The following is a 24,611-nucleotide window of genomic DNA, read 5'->3' on the forward strand; positions in this document are numbered from 1 at the left end:
TTTGTTATTTTTTGTCCCTTTCCCCCCTTTCCCCCCTTTTGTCATTTTTTGTTGTTTTTTTTGTCCCTTTTCCCCCCTTTCCCCCCCTTTCCCCCCCTTTTGACATTTTTTGTCATTTTTTGTTATTTTTTGTCCCTTTCCCCCCTTTCCCCCCCTTTTGTTATTTTTTTGTTATTTTTTGTCCCTTTCCCCCTTACCCCCCCTTTGTCTTAGTCCCATTCTTTGTGGGTTTTTTTGTCCCTTTCCCCCCTTTCCCCTCCTTTTGTGTTATTTTTTGTCCCTTTCCCCCCTTTCCCCCCCTTTTGTCATATTTAGGCCACTGGGGCTGATGTCACATGCATTATAACATTGTATCTTGTGGGTTTGTGGTAATTGTATCTGGTAATTGAACAGAGAAAGATAGAAATTCTTGATAAATAGTCCAGCACTATATTCCTGCACTTTATTTTGTCCCTTTCCCCCTTTCCCCCCCTTTTGTCATTTTGTGTTATTTTTTGTCCCTTTCCCCCCTTTCCCCCCCTTTTTGTCATTTTTTGTTATTTTTTGTCCCTTTCCCCCCTTTCCCCCCTTTCCCCCCTTTCCCCCCCTTTTGTCATTTTGTGGGTTTTTTTGTCCCTTTCCCCCCCCTTTTGTCATTTTGTGTTATTTTTTGTTATTATTTGTCCCTTTCCCCCCTTTCCCCCCCTTTTGTCACTTTTTGTTCTTTTTTTGTCCCTTTCCCCCCTTTCCCCCCCTTTTGTAATTTTTTGTTATTTTTTGTCCCTTTCCCCCCTTTCCCCCCTTTCCCCCCCTTTTGTCATTTTTTGTTGTTTTTTGTCCCTTTCCCCCCTTTCCCCCCCTTTTGTCATTTTTTGTTATTTTTTGTCCCTTTCCCCCCTTTCCCCCCCTTTTGTCATTTTTTGTTATTTTTTGTTATTTTTTGTCCCTTTCCCCCCCTTTCCCCCCCTTTTGTCATTTTGTGTTTTTTTTTGTCCCTTTCCCCCCTTTCCCCCCCTTTTGTAATTTTTTTTGTTATTTTTTGTCCCTTTCCCCCCTTTCCCCCCCTTTTGTCATTTTGTGGGTTTTTTTGTCCCTTTCCCCCCCTTTTGTCATTTTTTGTTATTTTTTGTTATTATTTGTCCCTTTCCCCCCTTTCCCCCCCTTTTGTCACTTTTTGTTCTTTTTTTGTCCCTTTCCCCCCTTTCCCCCCCTTTTGTCATTTTTTGTTATTTTTTGTCCCTTTCCCCCCTTTCCCCCCTTTCCCCCCTTTCCCCCCCTTTTGTCATTTTGTGGGTTTTTTTGTCCCTTTCCCCCCTTTCCCCCCCTTTTGTCATTTTTTGTTCTTTTTTGTCCCTTTCCCCCCTTTCCCCCCCTTTTGTAATATTTGGTTATTTTTTGTCCCTTTCCCCCCTTTCCCCCCTTTTGTCATTTTTTGTTATTTTATGTTATTTTTTGTCCCTTTCCCCCCCTTTCCCCCCATTTTGTCATTTTGTGTTTTTTTTTGTCCCTTTCCCCCCTTTCCCCCCCTTTTGTCATTTTGTGTTTTTTTTTGTCCCTTTCCCCCCTTTCCCTTCCTTTTGTCATTTTTTGTTGTTTTTTGTCCCTTTCCCCCCTTTCCCCCCCTTTTGTCATTTTTTGTTATTTTTTGTCCCTTTCCCCCCTTTCCCCCCTTTTGTCATTTTTTGTTATTTTTTGTTATTTTTTGTCCCTTTCCCCCCTTTCCCCCCCTTTTGTCATTTTGTGTTTTTTTTTGTCCCTTTCCCCCCTTTCCCCCCTTTTGTCATTTTTTTTGTTATTTTTTGTCCCTTTCCCCCCTTTCCTCCCCTTTTGTCATTTGTGTTATTTTTTGTCCCTTTCCCCCCTTTCCCCTCCTTTTGTGTTATTTTTTGTCCCTTTCCCCCCTTTCCCCCCCTTTTGTCATATTTAGGCCACTGGGGCTGATGTCACATGCATTATAACATTGTATCTTGTGGGTTTGTGGTAATTGTATCTGGGTAATTGAACAGAGAAAGATAGAAATTCTTGATAAATAGTCCAGCACTATATTCCTGCACTTTATTTTGTCCCTTTCCCCCTTTCCCCCCCTTTTGTCATTTTGTGTTATTTTTTGTCCCTTTCCCCCCTTTCCCCCCCTTTTGTCATTTTGTGTTATTTTTTGTTATTTTTTGTCCCTTTCCCCCCTTTCCCCCCTTTTGTCATTTTGTGTTATTTTTTGTCCCTTTCCCCCCTTTCCCCCCCTTTTGTCATTTTGTGTTATTTTTTGTTATTTTTTGTCCCTTTCCCCCTTTCCCCCCCTTTTGTCATTTTGTGTTATTTTTTGTCCCTTTCCCCCCTTTCCCCTCCTTTTGTGTTATTTTTTGTCCCTTTCCCCCCTTTCCCCTCCTTTTGTGTTATTTTTTGTCCCTTTCCCCCCTTCCCCCCCCTTTTGTCATATTTAGGCCACTGGGGCTGATGTCACATGCATTATAACATTGTATCTTGTGGGTTTTGTGGTAATTGTATCTGGGTAATTGAACAGAGAAAGATAGAAATTCTTGATAAATAGTCCAGCACTATATTCCTGCACTTTATTTTGTCCCTTTCCCCCCTTTCCCCCCCTTTTGTCATTTGTGTGTATTATTTTGTCCCTTTCCCCCCTTTCCCCCCCTTTTGTCATTTTTTGTTATTTTTTGTCCCTTTCCCCCCCTTTCCCCCCTTTCCCCCCCTTTTGTCATTTTGTGGGTTTTTTTGTCCCTTTCCCCCCCTTTTGTCATTTTTTGTTATTTTTTGTTATTATTTGTCCCTTTCCCCCCTTTCCCCCCCTTTTGTCACTTTTTGTTCTTTTTTTGTCCCTTTCCCCCCTTTCCCCCCCTTTTGTCATTTTTTGTTATTTTTTGTCCCTTTCCCCCCTTTCCCCCCTTTCCCCCCTTTCCCCCCCTTTTGTCATTTTTTGTTGTTTTTTGTCCCTTTCCCCCCTTTCCCCCCTTTTGTCATTTTGTGTTTTTTTTGTCCCTTTCCCCCCTTTCCCCCCCTTTTGTAATTTTTTTGTTATTTTTTGTCCCTTTCCCCCCTTTCCCCCCCTTTTGTCATTTTGTGGGTTTTTTTGTCCCTTTCCCCCCCTTTTGTCATTTTTTGTTATTTTTTGTTATTATTTGTCCCTTTCCCCCCTTTCCCCCCCTTTTGTCATTTTTGGTTATTTTTGGTTATTTTTTGTCCCTTTCCCCCCTTTCCCCTCCTTTTGTGTTATTTTTTGTCCCTTTCCCCCCTTTTGTCATATTTAGGCCACTGGGGCTGATGTCACATGCATTATAACATTGTATCTTGTGGGTTTGTGGTAATTGTATCTGGGTAATTGAACAGAGAAAGATAGAAATTCTTGATAAATAGTCCAGCACTATATTCCTGCACTTTATTTTGTCCCTTTCCCCCCTTTCCCCCCCCTTTTGTCATTTTTTGTTATTTTTTGTCCCTTTCCCCCCTTTCCCCCCTTTTGTCATTTTTTTTTATTTTTTGTCCCTTTCCCCCCTTTCCCCCCTTTTGTCATTTTTTGTTATTTTTTGTCCCTTTCCCCCCTTTCCCCCCCTTTCCCCCCTTTTGTCATTTTTTGTGATTTTTTTGTCCCTTTCCCCCCTTTCCCCCCCTTTTGTCATTTTGTGTTATTTTTTGTCCCTTTCCCCCCTTTCCCCCCCTTTTGTCATTTTTTGTTATTTTTTGTCCCTTTCCCCCCTTTCCCCCCCTTTTGTCATTTTTTGTGATTTTTTTGTCCCTTTCCCCCCTTTCCCCCCTTTTGTCATTTTTTGTTATTTTTTGTCCCTTTCCCCCCTTTCCCCCCTTTTGTCATTTTTTGTTATTTTTTGTCCCTTTCCCCCCTTTCCCCCCCTTTTGTCATTTTTTGTTATTTTTTGTCCCTTTCCCCCCTTTCCCCCCTTTTTGTCATTTTGTGTTATTTTTTGTCCCTTTCCCCCCTTTCCCCCCCTTTTGTCATTTTTGGTTATTTTTTGTTATTTTTTGTCCCTTTCCCCCCTTTCCCCCCCTTTTGTCATTTTTTGTTATTTTTTGTCCCTTTCCCCCCTTTCCCCCCCTTTTGTCATTTTTTGTTATTTTTTGTCCCTTTCCCCCCTTTCCCCCCTTTTTGTAATTTTGTGTTATTTTTTGTCCCTTTCCCCCCTTTCCCCCCCTTTTGTCATTTTTGGTTATTTTTTGTTATTTTTTGTCCCTTTCCCCCCTTTCCCCCCCTTTTGTCATTTTGTGTAATTTTTTGTCCCTTTCCCCCCTTTCCCCCCCTTTTGTCATTTTTTGTGATTTTTTTGTCCCTTTCCCCCCTTTCCCCCCCTTTTGTCATTTTGTGTTATTTTTTGTCCCTTTCCCCCCTTTCCCCCCTTTTGTCATTTTTTTGTTATTTTTTGTTATTTTTTGTCCCTTTCCCCCCTTTCCCCCCTTTTGTCATTTTTTTTTATTTTTTGTCCCTTTCCCCCCTTTCCCCCCTTTTGTCATTTTTTGTTATTTTTTGTCCCTTTCCCCCCTTTCCCCCCCTTTCCCCCCTTTTGTCATTTTTTGTGATTTTTTTGTCCCTTTCCCCCCTTTCCCCCCCTTTTGTCATTTTGTGTTATTTTTTGTCCCTTTCCCCCCTTTCCCCCCCTTTTGTCATTTTTTGTTATTTTTTGTCCCTTTCCCCCCTTTCCCCCCCTTTTGTCATTTTTTGTGATTTTTTTGTCCCTTTCCCCCCTTTCCCCCCTTTTGTCATTTTTTGTTATTTTTTGTCCCTTTCCCCCCTTTCCCCCCCTTTTGTCATTTTTTGTTATTTTTTGTCCCTTTCCCCCCTTTCCCCCCCTTTTGTCATTTTGTGTTATTTTTTGTCCCTTTCCCCCCTTTCCCCCCCTTTTGTCATTTTGTGTTATTTTTTGTCCCTTTCCCCCCTTTCCCCTCCTTTTGTGTTATTTTTTGTCCCTTTCCCCCCTTTCCCCTCCTTTTGTGTTATTTTTTGTCCCTTTCCCCCCTTTCCCCCCCTTTTGTCATTTTTTGTTATTTTTTGTTATTTTTTGTCCCTTTCCCCCCTTTCCCCCCCTTTTGTCATTTTGTGTTATTTTTTGTCCCTTTCCCCCCTTTCCCCTCCTTTTGTGTTATTTTTTGTCCCTTTCCCCCCTTTCCCCTCCTTTTGTGTTATTTTTTGTCCCTTTCCCCCCTTTTGTCATATTTAGGCCACTGGGGCTGATGTCACATGCATTATAACATTGTATCTTGTGGGTTTGTGGTAATTGTATCTGGGTAATTGAACAGAGAAAGATAGAAATTCTTGATAAATAGTCCAGCACTATATTCCTGCACTTTATTTTGTCCCTTTCCCCCCTTTCCCCCCCCTTTTGTCATTTTTTGTTATTTTTTGTTATTTTTTGTCCCTTTCCCCCCTTTCCCCCCCTTTTGTCATTTTTTGTTATTTTTTGTCCCTTTCCCCCCTTTCCCCCCCCTTTTGTCATTTTTTGTTATTTTTTGTCCCTTTCCCCCCTTTCCCCCCCTTTTGTCATTTTGTGGTTTTTTTTGTCCCTTTCCCCCCTTTCCCCCCCTTTTGTCATTTTGTGTTATTTTTTGTCCCTTTCCCCCCTTTCCCCCCCTTTTGTCATTTTTTGTTGTTTTTTGTTATTTTTTGTCCCTTTCCCCCCTTTCCCCCCTTTCCCCCCCTTTTGTCATTTTTTGTTATTTTTTGTTATTTTTTGTCCCTTTCCCCCCTTTCCCCCTTTTGTCATTTTTTGTTGTTTTTTTTGTCCCTTTTCCCCCCTTTCCCCCCCTTTCCCCCCCTTTTGTCATTTTTTGTCATTTTTTGTTATTTTTTGTCCCTTTCCCCCCTTTCCCCCCCTTTTGTTATTTTTTGTTATTTTTTGTCCCTTTCCCCCCTTACCCCCCCTTTTGTCATTTTGTGGTTTTTTTTGTCCCTTTCCCCCCTTTCCCCCCCTTTTGTCATTTTGTGTTATTTTTTGTCCCTTTCCCCCCTTTCCCCTCCTTTTGTGTTATTTTTTGTCCCTTTCCCCCCTTTCCCCCCCTTTTGTCATTTTTTGTTATTTTTTGTTATTTTTTGTCCCTTTCCCCCCTTTCCCCCCCTTTTGTCATTTTGTGTTATTTTTTGTCCCTTTCCCCCCTTTCCCCTCCTTTTGTGTTATTTTTTGTCCCTTTCCCCCCTTTCCCCTCCTTTTGTGTTATTTTTTGTCCCTTTCCCCCCTTTCCCCCCCTTTTGTCATTTTTTGTTATTTTTTGTTATTTTTTGTCCCTTTCCCCCCTTTCCCCCCCTTTTGTCATTTTGTGTTATTTTTTGTCCCTTTCCCCCCTTTCCCCTCCTTTTGTGTTATTTTTTGTCCCTTTCCCCCCTTTCCCCTCCTTTTGTGTTATTTTTTGTCCCTTTCCCCCCTTTTGTCATATTTAGGCCACTGGGGCTGATGTCACATGCATTATAACATTGTATCTTGTGGGTTTGTGGTAATTGTATCTGGGTAATTGAACAGAGAAAGATAGAAATTCTTGATAAATAGTCCAGCACTATATTCCTGCACTTTATTTTGTCCCTTTCCCCCCTTTCCCCCCCCTTTTGTCATTTTTTGTTATTTTTTGTCCCTTTCCCCCCTTTCCCCCCTTTTGTCATTTTTTGTTATTTTTTGTCCCTTTCCCCCCTTTCCCCCCCTTTTGTCATTTTGTGTTATTTTTTGTCCCTTTCCCCCCTTTCCCCCCCTTTTGTTATTTTTTGTTATTTTTTGTCCCTTTCCCCCCTTTCCCCCCCTTTTGTCATTTTGTGGGTTTTTTTGTCCCTTTCCCCCCTTTCCCCCCCTTTTGTCATTTTGTGTTATTTTTTGTCCCTTTCCCCCCTTTCCCCCCCTTTTGTCATTTTTTGTTATTTTTTGTTATTTTTTGTTATTTTTTGTCCCTTTCCCCCCTTTCCCCCCCTTTTGTCATTTTGTGGGTTTTTTTGTCCCTTTCCCCCCTTTCCCCCCCTTTTGTCATTTTGTGTTATTTTTTGTCCCTTTCCCCCCTTTCCCCTCCTTTTGTGTTATTTTTTGTCCCTTTCCCCCCTTTCCCCCCCTTTTGTCATTTTTTGTTATTTTTTGTTATTTTTTGTCCCTTTCCCCCCTTTCCCCCCCTTTTGTCATTTTGTGTTATTTTTTGTCCCTTTCCCCCCTTTCCCCTCCTTTTGTGTTATTTTTTGTCCCTTTCCCCCCTTTCCCCTCCTTTTGTGTTATTTTTGTCCCTTTCCCCCCTTTCCCCCCCTTTTGTCATTTTTTGTTATTTTTTGTTATTTTTTGTCCCTTTCCCCCCTTTCCCCCCCTTTTGTCATTTTGTGTTATTTTTTGTCCCTTTCCCCCCTTTCCCCTCCTTTTGTGTTATTTTTTGTCCCTTTCCCCCCTTTCCCCTCCTTTTGTGTTATTTTTTGTCCCTTTCCCCCCTTTTGTCATATTTAGGCCACTGGGGCTGATGTCACATGCATTATAACATTGTATCTTGTGGGTTTGTGGTAATTGTATCTGGGTAATTGAACAGAGAAAGATAGAAATTCTTGATAAATAGTCCAGCACTATATTCCTGCACTTTATTTTGTCCCTTTCCCCCCTTTCCCCCCCCTTTTGTCATTTTTTGTTATTTTTTGTCCCTTTCCCCCCTTTCCCCCCTTTTGTCATTTTTTGTTATTTTTTGTCCCTTTCCCCCCTTTCCCCCCCTTTCCCCCCTTTTGTCATATTTAGGCCACTGGGGCTGATGTCACATGCATTATAACATTGTATCTTGTGGGTTTGTGGTAATTGTATCTGGGTAATTGAACAGAGAAAGATAGAAATTCTTGATAAATAGTCCAGCACTATATTCCTGCACTTTATTTTGTCCCTTTCCCCCTTTCCCCCCCTTTTGTCATTTTGTGTTATTTTTTGTCCCTTTCCCCCCTTTCCCCCCCTTTTGTCATTTTTTGTTATTTTTTGTCCCTTTCCCCCCTTTCCCCCCTTTCCCCCCTTTCCCCCCCTTTTGTCATTTTGTGGGTTTTTTTGTCCCTTTCCCCCCCTTTTGTCATTTTTTGTTATTTTTTGTTATTATTTGTCCCTTTCCCCCCTTTCCCCCCCTTTTGTCACTTTTTGTTCTTTTTTTGTCCCTTTCCCCCCTTTCCCCCCCTTTTGTCATTTTTTGTTATTTTTTGTCCCTTTCCCCCCTTTCCCCCCTTTCCCCCCTTTCCCCCCCTTTTGTCATTTTTTGTTGTTTTTTGTCCCTTTCCCCCCTTTCCCCCCTTTTGTCATTTTTTGTTATTTTTTGTCCCTTTCCCCCCTTTCCCCCCCTTTTGTCATTTTTTGTTATTTTTTGTTATTTTTTGTCCCTTTCCCCCCTTTCCCCCCCTTTTGTCATTTTGTGTTTTTTTTTGTCCCTTTCCCCCCTTTCCCCCCCTTTTGTAATTTTTTTGTTATTTTTTGTCCCTTTCCCCCCTTTCCCCCCCTTTTGTCATTTTGTGGGTTTTTTTGTCCCTTTCCCCCCCTTTTGTCATTTTTTGTTATTTTTTGTTATTATTTGTCCCTTTCCCCCCTTTCCCCCCCTTTTGTCACTTTTTGTTCTTTTTTTGTCCCTTTCCCCCCTTTCCCCCCCTTTTGTCATTTTTTGTTATTTTTTGTCCCTTTCCCCCCTTTCCCCTCTTTCCCCCCTTTCCCCCCCTTTTGTCATTTTGTGGGTTTTTTTGTCCCTTTCCCCCCTTTCCCCCCCTTTTGTCATTTTTTGTTCTTTTTTGTCCCTTTCCCCCCCTTTTGTAATATTTGGTTATTTTTTGTCCCTTTCCCCCCTTTCCCCCCCTTTTGTCATTTTTTGTTATTTTATGTTATTTTTTGTCCCTTTCCCCCCTTTCCCCCCATTTTGTCATTTTGTGTTTTTTTTTGTCCCTTTCCCCCCTTTCCCCCCCTTTTGTCATTTTGTGTTTTTTTTTGTCCCTTTCCCCCCTTTCCCTTCCTTTTGTCATTTTTTGTTGTTTTTTGTCCCTTTCCCCCCTTTCCCCTCCTTTTGTGTTATTTTTTGTCCCTTTCCCCCCTTTCCCCCCCTTTTGTCATATTTAGGCCACTGGGGCTGATGTCACATGCATTATAACATTGTATCTTGTGGGTTTGTGGTAATTGTATCTGGGTAATTGAACAGAGAAAGATAGAAATTCTTGATAAATAGTCCAGCACTATATTCCTGCACTTTATTTTGTCCCTTTCCCCCTTTCCCCCCCTTTTGTCATTTTGTGTTTTTTTTTGTCCCTTTCCCCCCTTTCCCCCCCTTTTGTCATTTTTTGTTATTTTTTGTTATTTTTTGTCCCTTTCCCCCCTTCCCCCCCTTTTGTCATTTTGTGTTATTTTTTGTCCCTTTCCCCCCTTTCCCCCCCTTTTGTCATTTTGTGTTATTTTTTGTTATTTTTTGTCCCTTTCCCCCCTTTCCCCCCCTTTTGTCATTTTGTGTTATTTTTTGTCCCTTTCCCCCCTTTCCCCTCCTTTTGTGTTATTTTTTGTCCCTTTCCCCCCTTTCCCCTCCTTTTGTGTTATTTTTTGTCCCTTTCCCCCCTTCCCCCCCCTTTTGTCATATTTAGGCCACTGGGGCTGATGTCACATGCATTATAACATTGTATCTTGTGGGTTTGTGGTAATTGTATCTGGGTAATTGAACAGAGAAAGATAGAAATTCTTGATAAATAGTCCAGCACTATATTCCTGCACTTTATTTTGTCCCTTTCCCCCTTTCCCCCCCTTTTGTCATTTTGTGTTATTTTTTGTCCCTTTCCCCCCTTTCCCCCCCTTTTGTCATTTTTTGTTATTTTTTGTTATTTTTTGTCCCTTTTCCCCCCTTTACCCCCCTTTTGTCATTTTTTGTTATTTTTTGTCCCTTTCCCCCCTTTCCCCCTCTTTTGTCATTTTTTGTTATTTTGTGTTATTTTTTGTCCCTTTCCCCCCTTTCCCCCCCTTTTGTCATTTTGTGGTTTTTTTTGTCCCTTTCCCCCCTTTCCCCCCCTTTTGTCATTTTTTGTTCTTTTTTGTCCCTTTCCCCCCTTTCCCCCCCTTTTGTCATTTTGTGTTATTTTTTGTCCCTTTCCCCCCTTTCCCCCCCTTTTGTCATTTTTTGTTATTTTTTGTCCCTTTCCCCCCTTTCCCCCCCTTTTGTCATTTTGTGTTATTTTTTGTCCCTTTCCCCCCTTTCCCCCCCTTTTGTAATTTTTTGTTATTTTTTGTTATTTTTTGTCCCTTTCCCCCCTTTCCCCCCCTTTTGTCATTTTGTGTTATTTTTTGTCCCTTTCCCCCCTTTCCCCTCCTTTTGTGTTATTTTTTGTCCCTTTCCCCCCTTTCCCCTCCTTTTGTGTTATTTTTTGTCCCTTTCCCCCCTTTCCCCCCCTTTTGTCATATTTAGGCCACTGGGGCTGATGTCACATGCATTATAACATTGTATCTTGTGGGTTTGTGGTAATTGTATCTGGGTAATTGAACAGAGAAAGATAGAAATTCTTGATAAATAGTCCAGCACTATATTCCTGCACTTTATTTTTACACTACAGACATGCTAGCACTATGCGTTGGTGGTATAGTGGTGAGCATAGCTGCCTTCCAAGCAGTTGATCCGGGTTTGATTCCCGGCCAACGCAAGTTTTATTTAGCAAATAAGTGTTTTATTGAAAAATAGAAGGATATCTATTCTGGACCCAGGCTCATATGTGGCATGTGAGTATGTCCATGTAGCTTAACTCGTCCCCTTTTACAGCACGCAAAGTCCTTCTATTTTCTTCAACTTTATTGAGGGAGTTATAGCAGTTATAACAGGAGTATATAAGTTCTTGTATGTGGATTGTAATAGCAGATGCCCCTTGTGAGGAGAATTGCTTGATGAGAGAAAGGTGTCCTGCTATGTGGAAGTGCCTCTCTGAGGGGAAAGTAAAAAGGATTTCCTTTCTGAGGGAGCAGTGGAAGATGTGTCTACTCACTTTGGCTGCTTGTTGAAAAGAGGGAGCACACTTTCCTGACAAACAGGAACACACTAAGGGGCATAACAATATGCAGATAAAGCAGGGGGCGAGGACTAAAACATACTCAAATATGAGCTTTGGGAGGTTGCCAGGGCAACTGACTAGAAGCTGTGTAAAGGGTATTACTTGTAACAACTATGTTGCAATATACACAGCTCTGGCTTCTTCAGAGCTGGGAAAAAACATGTAACTTCCCTGGGGAGAGCTGACAGTGTGAGAGCAGAGACAAATATACAGAAAATATGCAATCCTGTTCCAGGACAATATTGGTAACAATACCTACCACATGGTGGCACTGTTGATTATATATCCAATGTATGTAGTCAGCTGGGCTCTAAATATGCAAAAATATTGTGTTTTAAAGCAAAGAATCACCTATGGGACTAAATATGTTTTCACTTGTTAGGAAAAAGAACAAAAAGTCTATTATTTCTATTACTATTGGGAAAAAAGTACAAGGGTGTATGGCATCCTAGGAATACGACAACGTTTGCCAGAAAAATGTGTATTTGTTCTAAATCATTCAGATTTAAGGGTAAATACGTGGTTGGAATGTAAAAATTACGTATGTACAAATAATTCTTTAATACCCATACTAGGAAAAGAAAGAGTTACTTCCTATGACAGTGCAAGGAATACCCATTAGCAATACTCAATTATTATTTTCTAATCTCCAATGTCCTGATTTTTTTTACACCATTCCATCAAGATTTGAACATGTAAATCTTACTGCTTGTTTACATTTGAATTCTAAATTAATTTGTTTATCACACCAGGCCAAGATTATTTATCACTCATGCTTTCATAATCACACTTCATTTTAGGTCGTATTGAGAATAATGAAATAGTGAAAGAATAATTTCCTATGTGTAAACTTTCCCAATGTTTTATTAAAATATATTATTGTATTAGAGGAAATCCAATAGGAATATATTTACATGAGATCCAGGTCAATATGTCACAAATTCTCTCGCGAGATCTAAATATACATCTATTACAATTTAATATATCTAAAATAAATGAGTTTCCTTGGGAGAAATGGACTGAAGAAATTGAGAAAGAAGAAGGTTAACTTCCAGTTTTAGAAAAACAATTAAAGGAAGGAGAAATTGTTTCTCAATAAGAACAGGGTAAATTAAAAAAGATTGAACATGAATGGTCAGTTATGACAGGTTCAGCTTGGTGGGCAAAGTTTAAAATAATCTGTTACAATGTGTCAGTATTGGGTAATTTTTTTTTTATTTATTTTTTTTTATTTAGCAAAAAAGTGTTTTATTGAAAAATAGAAGGATATCTATTCTAGAGAAAGATAGAGATTCTTGATAAATCGTCCAGCACAATATTCCTGCACTATATTCCAGCACTACAGATATTATTATATATTGTATATATTATTCTATTATATATAGACATTGATATAGGACATAGTTACAGTGTGCTTAAAACCAGCTTTTTCAAATGTGATATTGATTCAGGGAACTTGTTGATTTCTTTTTATATGCCTCATTAGCGCAGTAGGTAGCGCGTCAGTCTCATAATCTGAAGGTCGTGAGTTCGATCCTCACATGGGGCATTATTTTTTATTTATTTTTTTAATACAAATTAATTTCCTTTTTGTTCAAATTTGCATTTATAGTAGTAAATATTTTGTATTTTGTATGAATATTTTTGTATGACTTTTATGTTACCATTGTTAATTATAATATCTGATTAGTGTCTTAAAAATATCTTAACACATTTATTATTCAATACATTTTAAGTTCATTCACATTAACCTTTTTCTATTTCATACCTTCACATTATTATTTTTTTTATTATGTAATACAAATGTATTTCTTTTTTGGTCACATTTGCATTTATGGTAGTAAATAGTTTGTATTTTGTATGAATATATCAATGTTATTCACATGAGAAACAGAATATTTATATTTCTTGTTCAGACTAGTCTGTAATAAAATATACACAGAAAACACAGAAAACACAGAAAACACAGAAAACACAGAAAACACAGAAAACACAGAAAACACAGAAAACACAGAAAACACAGAAAACACAGAAAACACAGAAAACACAGAAAACACAGAATACACAGAATACACAGAATACAGGTTACGACAGATCCAATGTGATCCTTCTTCCTGTAATTATACAGGTAAATATGGATTTCCTTTCTGAGGGAGCAGTGGAAGATGTGTCTACTCACTTTGGCTGCTTGTTGAAAAGAGGGAGCACACTTTCCTGACAAACAGGAACACACTAAGGGGCATAACAATATGCAGATAAAGCAGGGGGCGAGGACTAAAACATACTCAAATATGAGCTTTGGGAGGTTGCCAGGGCAACTGACTAGAAGCTGTGTAAAGGGTATTACTTGTAACAACTATGTTGCAATATTCACAGCTCTGGCTTCTTCAGAGCTGGGAAAAAACATGTAACTTCCCTGGGGAGAGCTGACAGTGTGAGAGCAGAGACAAATATACAGAAAATATGCAATCCTGTTCCAGGACAATATTGGTAACAATACCTACCACATGGTGGCACTGTTGATTATATATCCAATGTATGTAGTCAGCTGGGCTCTAAATATGCAAAAAAATTGTGTTTTAAAGCAAAGAATCACCTACAGTATGGGACTAAATATGTTTTCACTTGTTAGGAAAAAGAACAAAAAGTCTATTATTTCTATTACTATTGGGAAAAAAGTACAAGGGTGTATGGCATCCTAGGAATACGACAACGTTTGCCAGAAAAATGTGTATTTGTTCTAAATCATTCAGATTTAAGGGTAAATACGTGGTTGGAATGTAAAAATTATGTATGTACATATAATTCTTTAATACCCATACTAGGAAAAGAAAGAGTTTTACTTCCTATGACAGTGCAAGGAATACCCATTAGCAATACTCAATTATTATTTTCTAATCTCCAATGTCCTGATTTTTTTTACACCATTCCATCAAGATTTGAACATGTAAATCTTACTGCTTGTTTACATTTGAATTCTAAATTAATTTGTTTATCACACCAGGCCAAGATTATTTATCACTCATGCTTTCATAATCACACTTCATTTTAGGTCGTATTGAGAATAATGAAATAGTGAAAGAATAATTTCCTTTGTGTAAACTTTCCCAATGTTTAATTAAAATATATTATTGTATTAGAGGAAATCCAATAGGAATATATTTACATGAGATCCAGGTCAATATGTCACAAATTCTCTCGCGAGATCTAAATATACTCCTATTACAATTTAATATATCTAAAATAAATGAGTTTCCTTGGGAGAAATGGACTGAAGAAATTAAGAAAGAAGAAGGTTAACTTCCAGTTTTAGAAAAACAATTAAAAGAAGGAGAAATTGTTTCTCAAGAGGAACAGGGTAAATTAAAAAAGATTGAACATGAATGGTCAGTTATGACAGGTTCAGCTTTGTAGGCAAAGTTTAAAATAATCTGTTACAATGTGTCAGTATTGGGTAATTTTTTTAAATTTATTTATTTTTATTTAGCAAAAAAGTGTTTTATTGAAAAATAGAAGGATATCTATTCTAGAGAAAGATAGAGATTCTTGATAAATCGTCCAGCACAATATTCCTGCACTATATTCCAGCACTACAGATATTATTATATATTGTATATATTATTCTATTATATATAGACATTGATATAGGACATAGTTACAGTGTGCTTAAAACCAGCTTTTTCAAATGTGATATTGATTCAGGGAACTTGTTGATTTCTTTTTATATGCCTCGTTAGCGCAGTAGGTAGCGCGTCAGTCTCATAATCTGAAGGTTGTGAGTTCGATCCTCACATGGGGCATTATTTTTTATTTATTTTTTTAATACAAATTAATTTCCTTTTTGTTCAAATTTGCATTTATAGTAGTAAATATTTTGTATTTTGTATGAATATTTTTGTATGACTTTTATGTTACCATTGTTAATTATAATATCTGATTAGTGTCTTAAAAATATCTTAACACATTTATTATTCAATACATTTTAAGTTCATTCACATTAACCTTTTTCTATTTCATACCTTCACATTATTATTTTTTTTATTATGTAATACAAATGTATGTATGTATGTATGTATGTATGTATGTATGTATGTATGTATGTATGTATGTATGTATGTCTTTATTTGTATAGCGCCATAAAATGTACATAGCGCTTCACAGTAGTAATACATGTCATATAAATAACAAATATAAATAACAGATCATGGGAATAAGTGCTTCAGACATACTGTAAAAGTAACATTAAGGAAGGAGTCCCTGCTCCGAGGAGCTTACAATCTAATTGGTAGGTAGGGAGAACGTACAGAGACAGTAGGAGGGAATACTAGTAAGTGCGTCTGCAGGGGGCCAAGCTTTGTGTCATGTGTCCATGATTATCCAGTGCTACTCATATGCTTCTTTAAGCAGATGTGTCTTAAGGTGGGTCTTAAAGGTGGATAGCGAGGGGGCTAGTCGGGTATTGAGGGGAAGGGCATTCCAGAGGTGTGGGGCAGAAAGTGAGAAAGGTTTAAGGCGGGAGAGAGCTTTAGATACAAAGGGGGTAGTAAGAAGACTTCCTTGAGAAGAACGCAAGAGTCGTGATGGTGCATAGCGAGAAATTAGGGCTGAGATGTAATGAGGGGCAGAAGAATGTAAAGCTTTAAAAGTGAGCAGTAGAATTGAGTGTGAGATACGCGATTTAATCGGAAGCCAGGAGAGGGATTTCAGCAGGGGAGACGCTGAGACAGATTTAGGAAAGAGTAGAGTGATTCTGGCAGCAGTGTTTAGGATAGATTGTAGGGGAGACAGGTGAGAGGTAGGAAGGCCGGACAGCAGGAGGTTGCAGTAATCGAGACGTGAGAGAATGAGGGCCTGAGTCAGAGTTTTGGCAGTTGAGTAACAGAGGAAAGGGGGTATCTTTGTGATATTGCGGAGGAAAAAGCGACAAGTTTTAGAAACATTTTGAATATGAGAGGAGAATGAGAGAGAGGAATCAAGTGTGACCCCTAGGCAGCGTGCTTTGGCTACTGGGTGAATGATCGTATTTCCAATAGCAATGTGGAAGGATGTAGTAGGGCCAGGTTTGGGAGGTAGTATAAGGAGCTCTGTTTTTGCCATGTTAAGTTTCAGTCGGCGGATGGCCATCCAGGATGATATTCCAGAGAGGCATTCAGAAACTTTGGTCTGTATAGCAGGTGTAAGGTCAGGGGTTGAAAGGTAAATTTGTGTGTCGTCAGCATAGAGGTGATATTTAAACCCAAAAGATGTGATTAGGTCACCTAGAGAGAGTGTGTAGAGAGAAAAGAGAAGGGGTCCCAGGACAGAGCCCTGGGGTACCCCCACAGAGAGATCAATAGAGGAGGAGGAGGTGTTAGCAAAAGAGACACCGAAGGTACGATGGGAGAGGTAAGAGGAGATCCAGGATAAAGCTTTGTTCCGAATACCAAGAGTATGGAGAATGTGAAGGAGAAGAGGGTGGTCCACGGTGTCGAATGCTGCAGAGAGGTCGAGTAATATGAGCAGAGTGTAATGACCTCTGTCTTTGGCAGCGTGGAGGTCGTCAGTTATTTTAGTGAGGGCTGTTTCAGTAGAGTGAGCAGTGCGGAAGCCAGATTGTAGAGGGTCTAGTACAGAATAGGTGTTGAGAAAGTGTAGCAATCGAGAGAATACAAGACGTTCAAGGAGTTTGGAGGCAAAAGGCAGGAGGGAGACAGGTCGATAGTTAGAAGGACAGGTAGGGTCAAGCTTGCTGTTTTTGAGTAATGGTATAACGGTTGCATGCTTGAAGGATGAAGGAAAGGTACCAGAGTAGAGGGAAGAGTTAAAGATCTGTGTGAGCATAGGGATTATAGAAGGAGCAAGAGGTTTTAGGAGATGGGAGGGAATGGGATCAAGAGGGCAAGTGGTAGAGGGAGAAGAGGAGATCAGCAGTGATACATCCTCCTCCGAGATAGCAGAAAAAGAGTCAAGAAAGACAGGAGGAGAGTTGGGAAGCATTGTGGGATGGGAGGAGGCAACAGATGGGATGTTCTGCCGTATGGACTCCACCTTTTTCTTAAAAAAGTCAGCAAAGTCCTGAGGTGAGATGGAGGAAGAAGAGGAGGCAGCTGAGGGTGGTCTGAGTAGAGAGTCAAAGACAGAAAAGAGACGGCGTGGGTTAGACTTGTGTGTGTTGATTAGTGATGAAAAGTAGGTTTGTTTAGCCTGAAAGAGGGCAGAGTTGAAACAGGATAGCATAAATTTGTAGTGAATGAAGTCTGTGAGCGTATGAGATTTCCTCCAGAGGCGTTCAGAGGAACGAGTGGAGGAACGCAGCATGCGTGTGTGGGAGTTTAGCCAGGGTCTGGGGTTAGAAGGGCGAGGACGGCAGAGAGAAAGTGGGGCATGAAGATCAAGAGAGGAAGATAAGGCAGAGTTGTAGTTCCTGACCAGGTTGTCAGGGTCTGAAGCAGAACTGAGAGAGGAGAGGGAGGAGCGTAAAGTGGAATCAAGAGCTGGTAGGTTAATAGAGCGCAGGTTTCTGCAAAAACGAGGGCGAGATGGAGATGGAGAGAAGCGAGAGAGAGAAAATGAGATGAGGTGATGGTCGGAGAGAGGAAAAGGGGAAATGGAGAAGTCGGAGAGAGAGAAGTTTTTAGTGAAAACCAGGTCTAAGTAGTGGCCATCCTTGTGGGTGCTGGCTGCAGTCCACTGTTAAAGGCCAAAAGAAGAGGTTAGAGAAAGAAAGCGGGAAGCCCAAGGGAGAGAGGGGTCATCAATGTGGCAGTTGAAGTCCCCAAGGAGAAGAACAGGGGAGTCTGAGGAGAGAAAGAAAGAGAGCCAGGATTCAAAGTGAGAGAGAAAGGCAGAAGGGGGATGAGTAGAGGAAGGTGGGCGATAGATGACCGCCACATGGACCGGGAGAGGAGAGAAGATCTGGACTGTGTGAGCCTCGAAGGAGGGAAAAGCAAGAGAGGGGGGAATAGAAACTGTTCTGTAACGGCAGAGAGAGGAGAGCAGGAGCCCCACGCCTCCACCCCTGCCACCAGGGCGTGGAGTGTGGGAGAAGGAAAGGCCACCATAGGAGAGGGCAGCTTCCAGAGCAGAGTCAGACTGAGTGAGCCAGGTCTCAGTTATAGCAAAGAGAAGCAGGGAGTGAGAGAGAAAGAAGTCATGCACAGAGAGGAACTTGTTAGAGAGGGAGCGAGCATTCCAAAGGGCACAGGAGAAAGGGAGAGAGGAGGGAGGGTGGCAGGGGATGGGTATGAGGTTAGAGGGTTTGACACCAAAGGAGTAGAAGTTGCATGTGGAAGGCGAGGACGAGAGCAAGTAGAAATAAGGCAGGGACCAGGATTGGGAGAGATATCCCCAGAAGCAAGGAGGAGAAGCATGGACAGAAAGAGAATGTGAGAGGATGATTTGTAGGGGTGTGTTTTAGTGCAGGCGGCATAACTGTGTGGTGTCAGAGGACGCAGGTAAGAGAGGAGTTCATGTGAACTGAGAAGTGGTGAAGTAAGGAGAGATGGCGAAATATGAATAGAGTTAGAGACATGATGAGGCTGGTGGAAGGAAGTGCATAATTTGAGAATAAGTGAGGTTACAGTAAATATAAAAAGTAAAGGTGGCATCACAGCAATAGTAATGTGTTGAGATGTGCAGTGTGGGATGATAACCTCCTTTCCAGCGTAGTTCAACTGCAGGAATCAGAAGCAGTAGATTGTGTTCACTTTTTCCACTTCTTTTTTGAACTTCCTTTTTTCTATTTTGGTCACATTTGCATTTATGGTAGTAAATAGTTTGTATTTTGTATGAATATATCAATGTTATTCACATGAGAAACAGAATATTTATATTTCTTGTTCAGACTAGTCTGTAATAAAATAAACACAGAAAACACAGAAAACACAGAAAACACAGAAAACACAGAAAACACAGAAAACACAGAAAACACAGAAAACACAGAAAACACAGAAAACACAGAAAACACAGAAAACACAGAAAACACAGAAAACACAGAAAACACAGATCCAATGTGATCCTTCTTCCTGTAATTATACAGGTAAATACGAATTTTAACCCAGGTGAGTGTTTGGACCTGCTAAGGTCCTGCCTTGTAAGTGGCAGCAGGCTTAAGGATTAAACGAAATGACCCTTTTACAAGAGATATATAGCTATTGCAGTGTGTATTTTTGTCACATTGGAAGTAGCTTTGGGCATTTTTCTTTTTTTTTGTATTTAAATATACACATTTTTAGGAAAAATAGGATCCTGTAATCTTGTCTGCACCCTGGTAAGCAGGCTTTTGACGCTTTGGCCAAAGGGTTTAACTAAATAACCAAAAAAATATTATTATTGAAGTATTTAACTTTATACTTATTACCATATATGTTTTGTCAATTGGATGTAGCATTGGGCTCACCTATCTTTTGTCATGACGTCATGTGGAACCACATTACGAGACACCGCGTGACTTCATGACGTCACCGCGTCCCATTGTCATTTGCCGCCGTGCAACCATTTTAGCTGGAGCTGCAGGGGAAAAGATGAATTTGCATGGGAGAAGACAGAGAAGGCCGCACCATGCTTTTGAATAAGATCCTGCAATCCTGTCTGCACCTGGGTTAAATACGTCAGATTGCTTGGTCTGTATGAAAACATATTTGGAATTGTTGTCTAATTTATTAATGATAAGTAACACCGGACTGAATATGTTTTTAAATAAAAACTTATGCTTTGTGGATAAAATGTAGCCACCCCAGATGGGACTTGAACCCACAATCCCTGGCTTAGGAGGCCAGTGCCTTATCCATTAGGCCACTGGGGCTGATGTCAAATGCATTATAACATTGTATCTTGCGGGTTTGTGGTAATTGTATCTGGGTAATTGAACAGAGAAAGATAGAAATTCTTAATAAATAGTCCAGCACTATATTCCTGCACTTTATTTCTACACTACAGACATGCTAGCACTATGCGTTGGTGGTATAGTGGTGAGCATAGCTGCCTTCCAAGCAGTTGACCGGGGTTCGATTCCCGGCCAACGCAAGTTTTATTTAGCAAATAGTGTTTTATTGAAAAATAGAAGGATATCTATTCTGGACCCAGGCTCATATGTGGCATGTGAGTAAGTCCATGTAGCTTAACTCATCCCCTTTTACAGCACACAAAGTCCTTCTATTTTCTTCAACTTTATTGAGGGAGTTATAGCAGTTATAACAGGAGTATATAAGTTCTTGTATGTGGATTGTAATAGCAGATGTCCCTTGTGAGGAGAATTGCTTGATGAGAGAAAGGTGTCCTGCTATGTGGAAGTGCCTCTCTGAGGGGAAAGTAAAAAGGATTTCCTTTCTGAGGGAGCAGTGGAAGATGTGTCTACTCACTTTGGCTGCTTGTTGAAAAGAGGGAGCACACTTTCCTGACAAACAGGAACACATTAAGGGGCATAACAATATGCAGATAAAGCAGGGGGCGAGGACTAAAACATACTCAAATATGAGCTTTGGGAGGTTGCCAGGGCAACTGACTAGAAGCTGTGTAAAGGGTATTACTTGTAACAACTATGTTGCAATATACACAGCTCTGGCTTCTTCAGAGCTGGGAAAAAACATGTAACTTCCCTGGGGAGAGCTGACAGTGTGAGAGCAGAGACAAATATACAGAAAATATGCAATCCTGTTCCAGGACAATATTGGTAACAATACCTACCACATGGTGGCACTGTTGATTATATATCCAATGTATGTAGTCAGCTGGGCTCTAAATATGCAAAAATATTGTGTTTTAAAGCAAAGAATCACCTATGGGACTAAATATGTTTTCACTTGTTAGGAAAAAGAACAAAAGTCTATTATTTCTATTACTATTGGGAAAAAAGTACAAGGGTGTATGGCATCCTAGGAATACGACAACGTTTGCCAGAAAAATGTGTATTTGTTCTAAATCATTCAGATTTAAGGGTAAATACGTGGTTGGAATGTAAAAATTATGTATGTACAAATAATTCTTTAATACCCATACTAGGAAAAGAAAGAGTTTTACTTCCTATGACAGTGCAAGGAATACCCATTAGCAATACTCAATTATTATTTTCTAATCTCCAATGTCCTGATTTTTTTTTACACCATTCCATCAAGATTTGGACATGTAAATCTTATTGCTTGTTTACATTTGAATTCTAAATTAATTTGTTTATCACACCAGGCCAAGATTATTTATCACTCATGCTTTCATAATCACACTTCATTTTAGGTCGTATTGAGAATAATGAAATAGTGAAAGAATAATTTCCTATGTGTAAACTTTCCCAATGTTTTATTAAAATATATTATTGTATTAGAGGAAATCCAATAGGAATATATTTACATGAGATCCAGGTCAATATGTCACAAATTCTCTCGCGAGATCTAAATATACTTCTATTACAATTTAATATATCTAAAATAAATGAGTTTCCTTGGGAGAAATGGACTGAAGAAATTAAGAAAGAAGAAGGTTAACTTCCAGTTCTAGAAAAACAATTAAAAGAAGGAGAAATTGTTTCTCAAGAGGAACAGGGTAAATTAAAAAAGATTGAACATGAATGGTCAGTTATGACAGGTTCAGCTTGGTGGGCAAAGTTTAAAATAATCTGTTACAATGTGTCAGTATTGGGTATTTTTTTATTTATTTATTTATTTTTATTTAGCAAAAAAGTGTTTTATTGAAAAATAGAAGGATATCTATTCTAGAGAAAGATAGAGATTCTTGATAAATCGTCCAGCACAATATTCCTGCACTATATTCCAGCACTACAGATATTATTATATATTGTATATATTATTCTATTATATATAGACATTGATATAGGACATAGTTACAGTGTGCTTAAAACCAGCTTTTTCAAATGTGATATTGATTCAGGGAACTTGTTGATGTCTTTTTATATGCCTCGTTAGCGCAGTAGGTAGCGCGTCAGTCTCATAATCTGAAGGTCGTGAGTTCGATCCTCACATGGGGCATTATTTTTCATTTATTTTTTTAATACAAATTAATTTCCTTTTTGTTCACATTTGCATTTATAGAAGTAAATATTTTGTATTTTGTATGAATATTTTTGTATGACTTTTATGTTACCATTGTTAATTATAATATCTGATTAGTGTCTTAAAAATATCTTAACACATTTATTATTCAATACATTTTAAGTTCATTCACATTAACCTTTTTCTATTTCATACCTTCACATTATTATTTTTTTTATTATGTAATACAAATGTATTTCTTTTTTGGTCACATTTGCATTTATGGTAGTAAATAGTTTGTATTTTGTATGAATATATCAATGTTATTCACATGAGAAACAGAATATTTATATTTCTTGTTCAGACTAGTCTGTAATAAAATATACACAGAAAACACAGAAAACACAGAAAACACAGAAAACACAGAAAACACAGAAAACACAGAAAACACAGAAAACACAGAAAACACAGAAAACACAGAAAACACAGAAAACACAGAAAACACAGAAAACACAGAAAACACAGAAAACACAGAAAACACAGAAAACACAGAATACACAGAATACACAGAATACACAGAATACACAGAATACACAGATCCAGGTTACGACAGATCCAATGTGATCCTTCTTCCTGTAATTATACAGGTAAATATGGATTTCCTTTCTGAGGGAGCAGTGGAAGATGTGTCTACTCACTTTGGCTGCTTGTTGAAAAGAGGGAGCACACTTTCCTGACAAACAGGAACACACTAAGGGGCATAACAATATGCAGATAAAGCAGGGGGCGAGGACTAAAACATACTCAAATATGAGCTTTGGGAGGTTGCCAGGGCAACTGACTAGAAGCTGTGTAAAGGGTATTACTTGTAACAACTATGTTGCAATATACACAGCTCTGGCTTCTTCAGAGCTGGGAAAAAACATGTAACTTCCCTGGGGAGAGCTGACAGTGTGAGAGCAGAGACAAATATACAGAAAATATGCAATCCTGTTCCAGGACAATATTGGTAACAATACCTACCACATGGTGGCACTGTTGATTATATATCCAATGTATGTAGTCAGCTGGGCTCTAAATATGCAAAAATATTGTGTTTTAAAGCAAAGAATCACCTATGGGACTAAATATGTTTTCACTTGTTAGGAAAAAGAACAAAAGTCTATTATTTCTATTACTATTGGGAAAAAAGTACAAGGGTGTATGGCATCCTAGGAATACGACAACGTTTGCCAGAAAAATGTGTATTTGTTCTAAATCATTCAGATTTAAGGGTAAATACGTGGTTGGAATGTAAAAATTATGTATGTACAAATAATTCTTTAATACCCATACTAGGAAAAGAAAGAGTTTTACTTCCTATGACAGTGCAAGGAATACCCATTAGCAATACTCAATTATTATTTTCTAATCTCCAATGTCCTGATTTTTTTTTACACCATTCCATCAAGATTTGAACATGTAAATCTTATTGCTTGTTTACATTTGAATTCTAAATTAATTTGTTTATCACACCAGGCCAAGATTATTTATCACTCATGCTTTCATAATCACACTTCATTTGAGGTCGTATTGAGAATAATGAAATAGTGAAAGAATAATTTCCTATGTGTAAACTTTCCCAATGTTTTATTAAAATATATTATTGTATTAGAGGAAATCCAATAGGAATATATTTACATGAGATCCAGGTCAATATGTCACAAATTCTCTCGCGAGATCTAAATATACTTCTATTACAATTTAATATATCTAAAATAAATGAGTTTCCTTGGGAGAAATGGACTGAAGAAATTAAGAAAGAAGAAGGTTAACTTCCAGTTCAAGAAAAACAATTAAAAGAAGGAGAAATTGTTTCTCAAGAGGAACAGGGTAAATTAAAAAAGATTGAACATGAATGGTCAGTTATGACAGGTTCAGCTTGGTGGGCAAAGTTTAAAATAATCTGTTACAATGTGTCAGTATTGGGTATTTTTTTATTTATTTATTTATTTTTATTTAGCAAAAAAGTGTTTTATTGAAAAATAGAAGGATATCTATTCTAGAGAAAGATAGAGATTCTTGATAAATCGTCCAGCACAATATTCCTGCACTATATTCCAGCACTACAGATATTATTATATATTGTATATATTATTCTATTATATATAGACATTGATATAGGACATAGTTACAGTGTGCTTAAAACCAGCTTTTTCAAATGTGATATTGATTCAGGGAACTTGTTGATGTCTTTTTATATGCCTCGTTAGCGCAGTAGGTAGCGCGTCAGTCTCATAATCTGAAGGTCGTGAGTTCGATCCTCACATGGGGCATTATTTTTCATTTATTTTTTTAATACAAATTAATTTCCTTTTTGTTCACATTTGCATTTATAGAAGTAAATATTTTGTATTTTGTATGAATATTTTTGTATGACTTTTATGTTACCATTGTTAATTATAATATCTGATTAGTGTCTTAAAAATATCTTAACACATTTATCATTCAATACATTTTAAGTTCATTCACATTAACCTTTTTCTATTTCATACCTTCACATTATTATTTTTTTTATTATGTAATACAAATGTATTTCTTTTTTGGTCACATTTGCATTTATGGTAGTAAATAGTTTGTATTTTGTATGAATATATCAATGTTATTCACATGAGAAACAGAATATTTATATTTCTTGTTCA

General features: G+C 38.5%; 5 non-coding genes across 5 annotated transcripts; 4 read left to right on the top strand and 1 right to left on the bottom strand.

Annotated features, from left to right (window-relative positions):
* The first annotated feature begins 12,448 nt into the window (after positions 1 to 12,448).
* On the top strand, positions 12,449 to 12,521 carry TRNAM-CAU (transfer RNA methionine (anticodon CAU)). The gene has a single exon. It is a non-coding gene; the product is annotated as a tRNA-Met (tRNA).
* Positions 12,522 to 14,699: 2,178 nt separating this feature from the next.
* On the top strand, positions 14,700 to 14,772 carry TRNAM-CAU (transfer RNA methionine (anticodon CAU)). Its single transcript has one exon. It is a non-coding gene; the product is annotated as a tRNA-Met (tRNA).
* A 4,909-nt stretch (positions 14,773 to 19,681) lies between these two features.
* On the bottom strand, positions 19,682 to 19,754 carry TRNAR-CCU (transfer RNA arginine (anticodon CCU)). Its single transcript has one exon. It is a non-coding gene; the product is annotated as a tRNA-Arg (tRNA).
* A 2,100-nt stretch (positions 19,755 to 21,854) lies between these two features.
* Positions 21,855 to 21,927, top strand: TRNAM-CAU (transfer RNA methionine (anticodon CAU)). The gene has a single exon. It is a non-coding gene; the product is annotated as a tRNA-Met (tRNA).
* A 2,245-nt stretch (positions 21,928 to 24,172) lies between these two features.
* TRNAM-CAU (transfer RNA methionine (anticodon CAU)) lies at positions 24,173 to 24,245 on the top strand. The gene has a single exon. It is a non-coding gene; the product is annotated as a tRNA-Met (tRNA).
* Positions 24,246 to 24,611: the final 366 nt, after the last annotated feature.

Source organism: Ascaphus truei, unplaced genomic scaffold (assembly GCF_040206685.1).
Source record: "Ascaphus truei isolate aAscTru1 unplaced genomic scaffold, aAscTru1.hap1 HAP1_SCAFFOLD_325, whole genome shotgun sequence".
NCBI lineage: Eukaryota > Metazoa > Chordata > Amphibia > Anura > Ascaphidae > Ascaphus > Ascaphus truei.